The sequence below is a fragment of the Camellia sinensis genome, chromosome 10 (assembly GCF_055761805.1).
Source record: "Camellia sinensis isolate YWXY chromosome 10, ASM5576180v1, whole genome shotgun sequence".
NCBI lineage: Eukaryota > Viridiplantae > Streptophyta > Magnoliopsida > Ericales > Theaceae > Camellia > Camellia sinensis.
Window position 1 is genome coordinate 147,334,890 of NC_138970.1, and position 12,479 is coordinate 147,347,368.

Below are 12,479 nucleotides of genomic sequence, written 5' to 3' on the forward strand. Positions count from 1 at the left end.
GATGCCCGCAGACCTGATACCCAGACTTACAAACTGATACGTGCATTTCTGTAGAGGCACACTCTAAAAGCACATAACAAGCAAGTGAGAGCAAAAACACCCCTATGTTGGGGTAGGGTTTCCTTGTCCTATTGTCAGGAGCTAGGGTTTCACTACGCACACAGTAGTTTCAAACAACCTACAATTGGGTAAGCAACCAGTCCTAGCTTAGAATAGTCACTATGAATTCCGATATGCACTAGGTCGAATGGTCAAAAAGGGTGCCTCGGTAAAAATCGAGGTTTGTGTTCCCATCGTGGCAGAGCCCGCAACCGGTCAGCCTTATGGCACGCTTCTCAAAGCATGCCTCCGGCAAACTGTTCAGGAATAGCATACGGCAAACACAGTGTCCTAGGCGCACCAATGCACATGCAATGCAAAGAGACGCATAAGTGTAATCAAAACAAGATATCATGAGTTCAAGTCAAGTTCTCTAAGTCCCCAGCAGAGTCGCCAGAAACTGTAAACGTGCCCGAACGTCACGGGCTTCGCGCACAAATTGGCGCAAAATCCATTTTGTTCTTTAGGCTACTACAGTTCGAACTCAATGTCACGGTTCTGAATCTAATCTCGCAAAGTGCAATGTGAGACCGATAAATCACCAAAGAGCCCAAATCCGGCAAATTGTTTTGGAAAACTGATTTTTATAAAGAAGTGCCAAACATGGACTGCTTTTCCAGATACAGAGTCGCCACCTAAATATTTTATTTTGGGAGAATTTAGGAAACCCTGACTCATGCCTAAGGCCACGTGTCCGTCATCACCAAAGTTGCCTCGCCTCGGGAACTTGCGTACGAGAGGGGAAGGTCATGCAATGAGCACCCCCGCTCGCCCGATCAAAGATCGGCCTTTACTAACATGATATCTTGTTTTTTGTAAACACATGTGTTCTTATTCCGGTTTATTAGCTAGCTTACTACGTGATGCGCACAGCATACAAGTATAGACTAGATCACCTAAGTTGAAACAAAACATCTCATATTTGTTTGAAAATGGTTTGAAGGTGCTACTCGCAAGTAGGCTAAAACGTGGATTTGCCACCCTCAAATGGGCTTAGAAAAACATGATTTTGCCACTCTCAAGTGGGCTTAAAACACGCATTTCGATGAATTGTTCCAATTCAAGTAATCCAACCTTCACCCACAGGCATTCAGGCAGTTATATCATTTAATCACATAGCCTCATGGCAAGCATGCTATTATGGCAACACTTACACGCATGCAGGGATGATAAAGCATAAACACTTACCTAGTACTCCAAGCCAAAACAATAGCTAGTTAGTAATCAATGCATGATCCTAGCTATATTAAGATGGCTAATTCAACACATGCAAAATGCAACTAGAAATAGGCTCGGCTATTCTAAGATGGCATGTGAGATAAAACTTGATAATCATGTATTCAAGTAGGAATTAAAATACAATGCAGTTTGTATGATGCGCTGAGCCCGGTGCATGCAATACAGATGAATGGATGCAAACATGTGAGCATAGGAATGCTAATTGAAATATGACCTAGAACTAACCATCATAAGCGGCTAAGTAAAAGGGAGAAAGACGTGGGGTTGGAAGACATTCACACACTCACGCACACTTATTACAAAATTCACCCTCTCGACGGAGGGTCCGAATAAATAATACAAACCAACTAATTAATTAACTACCCTAGCTAATTAATTATTACAAAACTCTTAACTAATTAAACAAATTAATTAAGTTACAAAACAGTTAAAATGGCCTCGAGAAGAGGGACACATGTATGATCGGTCGGCTTCGCTCAGAAATCCGTTGCCATGCCTCATGTTGCCTCTGTTTGCCCTGTTCTACACCTCTGAAAACTGTGAAAATCTCTGTGACGCTTGTGAATCACCTAATGGACATGCTGAGAGGCCATCGGCCAAAGGATATGGCCATTGGCCAAGAAAAAAGGGTCATCGACCACTTTTTAGTTCCTCGGCCAAATATTGTTAGCCGATCGGCACTGAAGATAACCGATCGGCCATCTTTTCCTGCAGATTGCTCCTTTTGCTATAGCAGAGGACAAACAAGGGCATGGCAATACATTTGCAAGGTAACGTTGTGCAACTACACCCCTTATCATGTTTAGAACTCTAAGGAGTGTAGTGCTCGACTCTCAACTACACCCCTTATCATGTTTAGAACTCTAAGGAGTGTAGTGCTCGACTCTCGAACCATCAATCACGCATTTCGATGCATGATAGCCAAAGAGGCCGAATTGAACAAATCAATATGTAATAAATGCACAAAAACATATGAATGCCTCCCACTCTATCATGTTGGATCAAGAGTGTCGGCGACCGAGGATTGAGGCACATTTCGTCACTTCAAGTACGAAACGTTCCTCGATCCTCGTGTTTGGTTTTACACCCCAAACCAAACACAATGCAATGCATGCAACATGGAAAAGCTATGCAATGTAACATAAGCATGCTAAATGCAATATGACTCAAACATGCACACAAGGCTAAGGTAACAAGCATGCCAATTGCCATGCAACCTAAACATGTAAACAACATGGCATGCAACAAGTATGTAACAATGTTATGTAATGCAACTAGCATGCAACAACATGCAATGTACCAAGCAATGCAACAACATACAATGCGACAAGCATGCAACAACATGCAAAATGGACTTAAACAAAAATGGATAGATCTCAATCATGCCCAAATCAGTGGCCAAAATGCGATGAAAATGAAGACAAAAGCACATACAAACATGCATACACTTCGGTTCACAAGCAAGGCATGAAGATACAAACTCTTAAGAGCACTTAAAGAGTGAGAAGTGTGGATATGTGACATGCATTATAAGCTCTAAAATCATGCATGGAATGGTGCCAAACCACTCACCTAATATAAGGATAGCATGCAAGAAAGCTCAAAGTATGAAACCAACAAAGGGACTTAAACCATGGCCATGCAAGGCAAGCCCCAAAGGGCCAAGGGCACCCAAAACAGTCCCAAGGCAGGTCAATACAAGACCAAAAACAAGCTTGAACCTAGCCAACACAAGCTAGAACAAAAGTTCGAAAGGCAAGAGGCATGCAAGGCTATTAAGGAGTGTCACACTACACCTATTAAAACAAAATATGGCATGACTTAACCAATGAAAAATAGAGGCATGGCATGTCAAAATAAGCCCAAAAACCCACTGAGATGGTGTACACGCGCCCGAACGTCCCGGGAGGAAATCCCCCGTTTTGTTCATTGGGGCTCACGACAATTCAGGACTCAAATGTCCAATCATGTATCTAATCTCGCAGAGTGCAATGCAAGTCCAAATCTGGCAAATCATTTTGAAAATTTGATTTTTTTTAGAAAGAAGTGCCAAACATGGACTGCTTTGCCAGATACAGAGTCGCCACCTAAATATTTTATTTTGAAAAATTTAGGAAACCCTGACTCGTTTGCCTAAGGCCACGTGTCCGTCATCACCAAAGTTGCCTTGGCTCAGGAACTTGGGTACGATTGGGGAAGGTCAGCTATGAGCACCCCCTCTCACCCGATCAAAGATCGGTCTCTACTAACCATGATATCTAGTTTTGAAAACATTATGCGTTCTTATTCCGATTAATTAGCTAATCTTACTATGTGTTGTGCACAACACAAAAGTATAGACTAGATCGCCTAATTTGGAACAAAGTATCGCATATCCGTTTATTTGGAAATCGGTTTGAAATTTACTACTCGCAAGTAGGCTAAACACATGGATTTCAACGAGTTGTTCCAACTCAAACAATCCAACCTTCACCCATAGGCATTCAGGTAGATATATCACACAAGCATATTGCCCAGTGGTAAGCATGCTATCATGTTAACATTCACACTCATGCGAGATGTTAAAGCATAAAACACTTGCAGTGTACTCCAAGCCAAAACAATGAACATGTTAGCAATCAAATGTATGATCCAAGTCCATGTTAAATGGCTAATGCATCGCATACAAAATGCAATCTAGAATAGGCTCGGCTAATCTAAGAGTGGCATATGGAATGCAACAAGTAACACGTATTCAAGTTAGATTTGAAATACTATGCAGTTAGTATGATGCGCCGAGCCCGATGCATGCAATACAAATGAATGGATGCACGCATGTATAGCATAAGGATGCTAAATTAAATATGTCCTAATACTAACCATCAAAAGCAGGTAAGTAAAAGGGAGAAAGAAGTGGGGGTTAGAAGACATGCACACATGCACCCACACTTATTACAAATTCACCCTCGCTCGGAGGGACCGAATGAATAATACAAATTAATTAACCTATAGGCTAATTAATTAATTTATACAACACTTAACCAATTAACGAATCAATTAAGCTACTGAAAGCAGTAAAAGGCCTCGGGAAGAGGGATACACGCATGCTCGGATTGGCTTCGCTCGAAAATCCGCTGCCATGCACAAGCTGCCTCTGTTTTCCCTACTTTTCTCCTCTGAGACTTACACAAACCCCAAGAATGCTTCAACATCACTCCCTGAGAGTTGTGGGATGTCACCGGCTAAGGGGGAACACCACCGACCATAGGTAATTGGTCATTGACCAAATATTCAGCTCTCAGCCAAATATTATTGGTCAGTCGACCAGCCATCCATTCTTGCAAAATCCTGTTTTGACAACAGTAGAGGGCAAACATGGCATGGCAATGCATTTCAAGAAAATGTGTGCACCAACATCCTCCTTATCATGTTCATGACTCAAAGGAGGATGGTCCTTGACCCTCAGACCACCAATCGCGCATTTTAATGCGTGATGGCCAAATGAGTCAAGTTGTGCATTTTGATGTCAAATGTAATGCACACAAACACATAAGGCCCAACCTCTATCATAATCAATTCAAGAGGCAAGGCATGCATGCCAAATGCAACCTAAGCATGCGAGCTAAGTATGCAATATAAGCATAGGCACAAGCAATGTATGTTAGGCACACAACCTAAGCAAACAAGCATGTGAGGCGTGTAACAACATATGCAAGCTAACAAGCATGCAAGATGCAATGCCAACATGCAAACGTGCAAGACATATTACATGTTGAGCAACCAAGACAAAAGGAAGGATGCATGCCAAATGCAATGTGATTCAAGCATGCAACACATACGATAGGCCAAGTATGCAACAACACACAAGGTGAGCATGCAACAACATGCGAATGATGGACTTACACCAAGATGGACAGCTCTCTACTAGGCTCAAAACAGTGGCCAAATGCCAAGAACATGAAGTCTAAAATACATACAAACATGCATGCAAGTTGGCCTAAAGACTAAGGCACAAAAGAGGGACTTTTAAGCACACTTAAAAGGGGCAAGCATGGATATATGACCAACATGTTAAACTCTAAAAACATGCTTGAAAAGGTGCCAAACCAAACAAACCATGCAAGTAAGGCATGCAAGCAAGCCCAAAGCTTAAGGCTCACCAAAGAGGTATTGAACTACACTTAGCAAAACCAAACATGACATGATTTGAACAACCAAAATCAGAGTTTTAGCATGTTAAAACAAAGCCAAAAAAAACACATTGACATGGCATCCTAGAGGCCTAAACATGATGGCATACGCAATGACACATTCATGGAGCATGAAACACAAACTCTTTAAGACCTTAAAGGAACATCAAATGCAAGCATACAAGCATACCACAAGGACTGAAATGATGCTATAAGTGGTGCCAAACCACTGAAACAAGCCAAGCAATGCATGCTCAACATTCACACACCCAAGGCTAACAAGCCAAAATGCAAGGTGGCTACACAAAGCATGTCATGGATGGCCAAAACAACCATGAACAGACCTTAGGCATGCTAAAACATGCATAAAAGCTTCACAAAGCTAGGCCAAAACAAGTAAGCATAGTGGTCTAGATGCTAAGTACATGTTAAGGCAATTTCATGGCATTACAAGACAAGTATGCAAAACAAGCATGGTGTGTCTAAGCCAACTTAAAATAGTACTATATCATGGCAAAATAAGCACAAATGACACTTAAGACATGGCCAACATGAACTCAAGAAAAATGCTCACACATGAGGTTAAAATGGCCAATATTGAAGGCAACAAGGAGAGGAGATGGCCCTCTCCTTCTTAGGACCTTAAACCACCATCTCCACCACTGAAATCCCACTGGATTTCAGTGGTGAGTAGGCCCAAACAAGGTGGTCCCGGAGCTCACCAAAATAGCACAAAATGGGGCCCAAACAAGGCCTAAGAGGGGTCAAACAACCCTAAACACCAAAACAACCTTAAGCAACTATTTTAATCACTTAAAATTAAAACTTTTATATGTTATAAGTTAAGCTTAAAAACAAATGCAAGGATGGCTAAAAGCCTATGCAAAAATGGGGAACAAAGAGCAAAGTTCTTACCCTTGAAGACCCCTTTCAAGAACTGAGCTCCAGCTGCTTCCTCAAGCTTGAATCCACTCAAGAACTTCAAGAATACCCCTTTGGCTCCTCTGCAACCAAGGTAAGGTGTGATACTAGGTGTCCTAGTGCAAAACTAAGAACAAAACACCTTTGAACACACACAAAGAGCAAAAGTGAGGGAAATATAGAGATAGATAGATAGATAAACAAGACCTAACCCTAATTCAGACCTCTGGAACTCTTTTTTTGTAACCCCCAAGGAGGGAGGAGGAGACCTCCCTTTATAGAAGATCACTCTTGCAAAGCTTACAAAACAAGCTAAGCAAGAGTGAAATCCCTCCATACACGTGTATGGAGGGGGGGCAAAGTGGGTGCCAGCTATCACAGCTGGCACAAAATATCTGCCAAAAGTAGATGCACAGTGATCGGCCAGCCAAAGATGACAAATTGACCAAATAAATGGTCGACCGACCAAACAGAGCACCGATCGGCCAAACATTTGGCCGATGGCAACAAAACACAGTTGGCGGCCTCAAGCCATGGCCGGTGAGGTGTGGGGATGGCCAACAAGCCATTCCCTGCCCCTGAGAAGCAAAACACAAGTGTTTGGTGCAAAACCAAACACAAAACAGGCAAGTCGAGAGGTCTTGAGGCAAGGCGCGTAGCCGAGACTTCCGAGAACTCAAGACGAACACAAACATGGATGATCATCGGGTATTCAAACGGTGACATCCAAGTCTTGAGGACGGTCAAAAATGGGGTGTCTACAGTTGCCCCTCTTTGACAGAACTCGAAAGTCATAACAATGACGGGAGTGAGTGTCAAAGCCCAAAGACGACCCATTTATGACAAGGCCGAAGACTTAGACAAAGCATACAAGTTGCAAACAAAGATATGCGCCTGAAGGCAAGGGCAAAATGCAAGACAATGCACAAAGCCGAGCATAACTTATGATCATGCAAGGAAAGCTGTAACGAAGCATAACATGCGACAGTTTTAAGCAAGCCGAAAGCCGAACTACATTACAATACAGAAAGGATGTAAGAGAATTATGTTATTCTCGCTACGTGTCACGCAGAGAATATAATACCTGTGTGGTTCATCTGGTCGTGCTAGCTTCAAATGAACCGTACATACAATATCATTCCTATCTGGTTCGTCTGGTCGTGCCAGCCTCAAATGAACCGTACATACAATATCATGCCTGAAAAAGAAAGAGAACTTAACAGGTACAATATCATTAGCAACATGCATAACAATGCAATTGAAAGGTGTGTGACAACGCAAGCGAAGGGGTGCATGACAATGCAGGTGGAAGGGGCGCATAACAACGCAACCCAAGTGTATGCATAACAATGCTATGAAGGCATAAACATATATAAGTAAAGTACACGCGACAACGTGTACAATGTGTAAAGGTGAGGAAAAGTATACACATGTAAGTAAAGCACATGCGACAACATGTACAATGTGTGAAAATAAAGGAACTTGAAATGTACACATGTAAGTAAAGCAATGCATGACAACGCATGAAATATGTGTAATGAGGGACTTGAAATGTACACATGTAAGTAAAGCAGTACGCGACAACGCATGCAATGTATACGGAAACTTGAAATGTACACATGTAAGTAAAGCATACGTGGAAAAGTACACAATGTGTATAGGAACTTGAAATGTACACATGTAAGTAAAGCATACGTGGAAACGTACACAATGTGTATGGAAACTTGAAATGTACACATGTAAGTAAAGCAATACGCGACAACGCATGCAATGTGTATGGAAACTTGAAATGTACACACGTAAGTAAAGCATACATGGAAATGTACACAATGTGTATGGAAACTTGAAATGTACACATGTAAGTAACGCAATACGCGACAACGCATGCAATGTGTATGGAAACTTGAACACATATAAGTAAAGCATAATGCGACAACGCATGCAATGTGTATGGCAGGAATGAACACATGTAAGTAAAGCATGCGCGCTAACGCAAGCAATACGTAACCTCCTGAAAATATGCATGAACACATGTAAGTAAAGCACACGTGGAAACGCATGTAATGTGTAAAGCAAGAAAGGCATAAACACATGTAAGTAAAGTGCACGCAAAAACGTGTACAATATGTATAGCAGGAACAATGCAAATGAAACGTGTATGACAATGCGAGGTAGGAAAATGCATGACAATGCAAAGTAAAGAGATGCATGACAATGCATGATAAGGAAATGCATGACAAGGCGTGATAAGGAAATGCATGACAATGCAAATGCGGTGTACATAACAATGCACGATGAGAGAAATGCATGACAATGCATGTACTGAAATGCATGGCAATGCAAAGTAAGGAAATGCATGATAATGCAAAATGAGACACACATGACAATGCATGAACTGAAATGCGCGCCTATGCATGTAATTGAAATGTACGACAATGCGTGTAATGCATAACAATGCGTGATAAGGGAATGCATGTACTAAAACGCATAACGATGCGCGATATGGAGATATATGACAATACAAAATGAGACACGCATGACAATGCATGAATGAGAATGCATGACAATGCACGTAATTGAAATGCATAATAATGCAAAGTAAGGAGATGCATGACAATGCATGATAAGGGTAGATGCATGACAATGCAAACTATGTACAATGCAATATTTACAATGAATGCATGACAATGCAAACTATGTATAATGCAACATTTACAGTGGATGCAATGGATAAGGCATGCAACCGAACCGTATCTTGCCTAGGAAAGGCATGGACACATACAAAGCACGTTTAACATAGAAACGGTGCCGTCACTCGCAACACTAGGTGCGTACACATAATATCATAACTGTGCTTCAACGCGAAAAGTATGAGCACATACCAAACCAAGCTCAACATGGAAAGGCGCAAGTGATAGATGGAGGTGATGCAGTAAATGCATGCAAGCTACAATGCAATATATACAATATGCAATGGAAAGAATAGATAAGGCACGCGGCTAAACCGTATCTTGCCTAGGAAAGGCATGAACACATACAAACCATGTTTAACACGGAAATGGTACCGTCACCCACAACACTAGGTGCGTACACATAATATCATAACTGTGCTTCAACACGAGGAGTACGGGCACATACCAGACCAAGCTCAACATGGAAAGGCGCAAGCCGTAGATGGATAATGCAGCAAATGCATGTAATGTTTTCTATGTGCAATGGAATATACATACTATGTGCCAGTCCTGTATGCTATATACAATGTATGCTATGTAAATGCAATATTTACAGTGAATGTATGACAATGCAAGCTATGCTTTTTTTTTTGTTTTTTTTTTTTTTTTGAAATGCATGAAAAGTGCATGATAATGCATGTTTGTTTTTTGTATTTTTTTTTTTTTGTGTGTTTTTTTTTTTTTGTTTTGAAATGCATGGCAATGCAAATGAGACACGTATGACAATACATGTGAATTCGAATGCGCGACAACGCATGTCACTTGAGAAATGCATGTGAACTCGAATGCGTGACAACGCATGTGTTCTGAAATGCATGACAATACACATGAACTTGAATGCGCGACAACACACGTCTTTCGAAATGTATGACAATGCATGTGAACTCGAATGCGCGACAACGCACGTCTTTTGAAATGCATGACAATGCAAATGAGACACATATGACAATGCATGTGAATTCAAATGCGCGACAAGGCATGTTGCTTGAGAAATGCATGTGAACTCGAATGCGCGACAACGCGCGTCTTTTGAAATGCATGACAATGCAAATGAGCAGTGCATATCAATGAAAGTTATGCGCGTTACAACGCATGTAGACATGAATAACAATGCAAAGGATGATGTGTGCTACAACGTATGCAAACATGCATAACAACGCAAGAGATGGCGTGCGCTACAACGCATGCAGACATGCATAACAATGCAACGTATCTGAGGTAGTTTCTGAACTTTTGCAAGATACGAAAAGGATACGAAAAGGATACACCTTGCACGTATTCGAGGATCGCACGCAGAAGATACGGTCCGAGGTCAATACGAAGGCTGGTCAAGCTTTAAAAAATGCAGTTTCTTGCACTGTGTTGAGCAAAAGAAGGTCCCAAACCACATCAATGACCCAAAAAATGGTGTAGGAGACTCACCGACCATCGAGGGAGGTCACCGACCACCCATCGGCCACAAAACAATGCCATCGGCCAAATATTTGGCCGACCGGCCAACAATGTGGCCGACCGGCCAAATATGCCTGAATCGGGGCAGTTTGGTCAATTCGGCACGGGTCTTTAAAAATAGGGCTTATAGCCCTCATTTCTCACTTCCCATAAACTCGAAAACCCTTTCCCTCTTCCTCTGGGTTATTTTCCAACCTTCTATCCTCCGTTTTCCTTGGTTTTAGGGCCCATTTCATTGTTCGATTCGCGAACTCCTTCGCGTTTCAAACATTTTGAACCGAACAAATCTTTGTTTCGGTGTCTCTTTCTCAATTTCTACCACTCAGGGTTTGTTTCCCTCGAGTTTTCCTTGATCTCTGTGCCTTTTCCACACCTTGACCTTTCCGACCATTTTTCACCCTCCTAGGGTTGACTTTTCAGTTGACTTTTCATATTTTTGCCCGGTTTTCACTTTTTCGGCCATTTTCACGCTACCCTTGAGATGGCAGACGATATTCCAGGTGGTGAGGCTCCTTTGGAGATGGATGTGGACCCAGAGGCCGAGCTCTTGCCTCTCAGTGTCTGAGCGTTCGACCCGTCGACCTACATGCCGGCGATTCACGTGCTGTCTCCTGATGGTCTTCGTCAGTTCAGGACTTTTGATAGGGGCGTGCCACGAGTGCTTCTTCTGCGTGAGCCAGAGTCATATCTGTCTTACGACGCTTCTGAGGTATAGTCTTCCCTCTGTTTTATTTTCCACAATGTAGAACATAACTGCAATAGTTGATTTTGTTCTTTAACTGCTTAGCCCGGATACACCGATATATTACACACTGTAATTCATCTGTGAGCACACTGATACCTGATATCTGTTTGAACCTGAAAACGTGCACGCACGCTGTGTTTTCACTGAACCAATCAGACAGACTGACACATCATATGCTGTAGTTCACTTCGAGCACACCGACACTCGATATCTGTTTGAATCTAAAAATGTGCACACACTGTATTTACGCTGAACCACTCAAACACACTGATACATCATATGTTGTAGTTCACTTCGAGCACATCGGCACTCGATATCTATTTGAATCTGAAAACGTGCACATACGCTCTATTTACACCAATTTTGACTGTTCTTCAAAACTGTACATTTAATATTGCTTCGCAACTATTTGCTTTTGAATACAGGGGGATTCCCATGCCTTCTGGGGGTATGGGAATATTGCCGCCAGAGGATGGTATATGGAGCTACCAGACGCGGTCCGCCATATTGTTGATCAGGCCAGCTTCGGCACTTTCTACAGGGGACTGTCGCGCCTTACTGCGAGCAGGCCTCTTCTTGCCGCTCTGGTGGAGAGGTGGTGGGACACTACCGATTCCTTCCACTTTTTCACCACGGGAGACATGACGATGACTCCCTTTGACTTCTCGATGCTCACCGGCATCGGGGTAAGGGGTGATCCGATCCCCTTCGATACAGACATGGACGAGTGGGAGGCCGCTCAGATGTACTTGCTTGGCGACCTATCGCCTCTTGCCCGTCCAGGATTTGTCAGATATTCGTGGTTTGAGGACCATTTCAGGATTCAGCCAGCCTTAGCTGAGGAGGCGCCGATGGCTCAGGAGGAGGCGGAGCAGTATGCACGCAGCTTCCTTATGTTCTTGCTGGGGACGACCCTCTTCGCCGACTGGGCGAACACTGTGCCCCTCTGTCTGCTGAGCGCTTTAGTGGACGTCACACGGATCTGCCTTTACGACTGGGGTGGTGCCGACTTGGTCACCCTTTACGGATACATGAGCTCATCCTCCCGTTATAGCGGACAGTTGCTCGGAGGCTATTGGCAGGCTTGGGAGGTACATCTTCTTTTCTGTTTTACATTTCTGC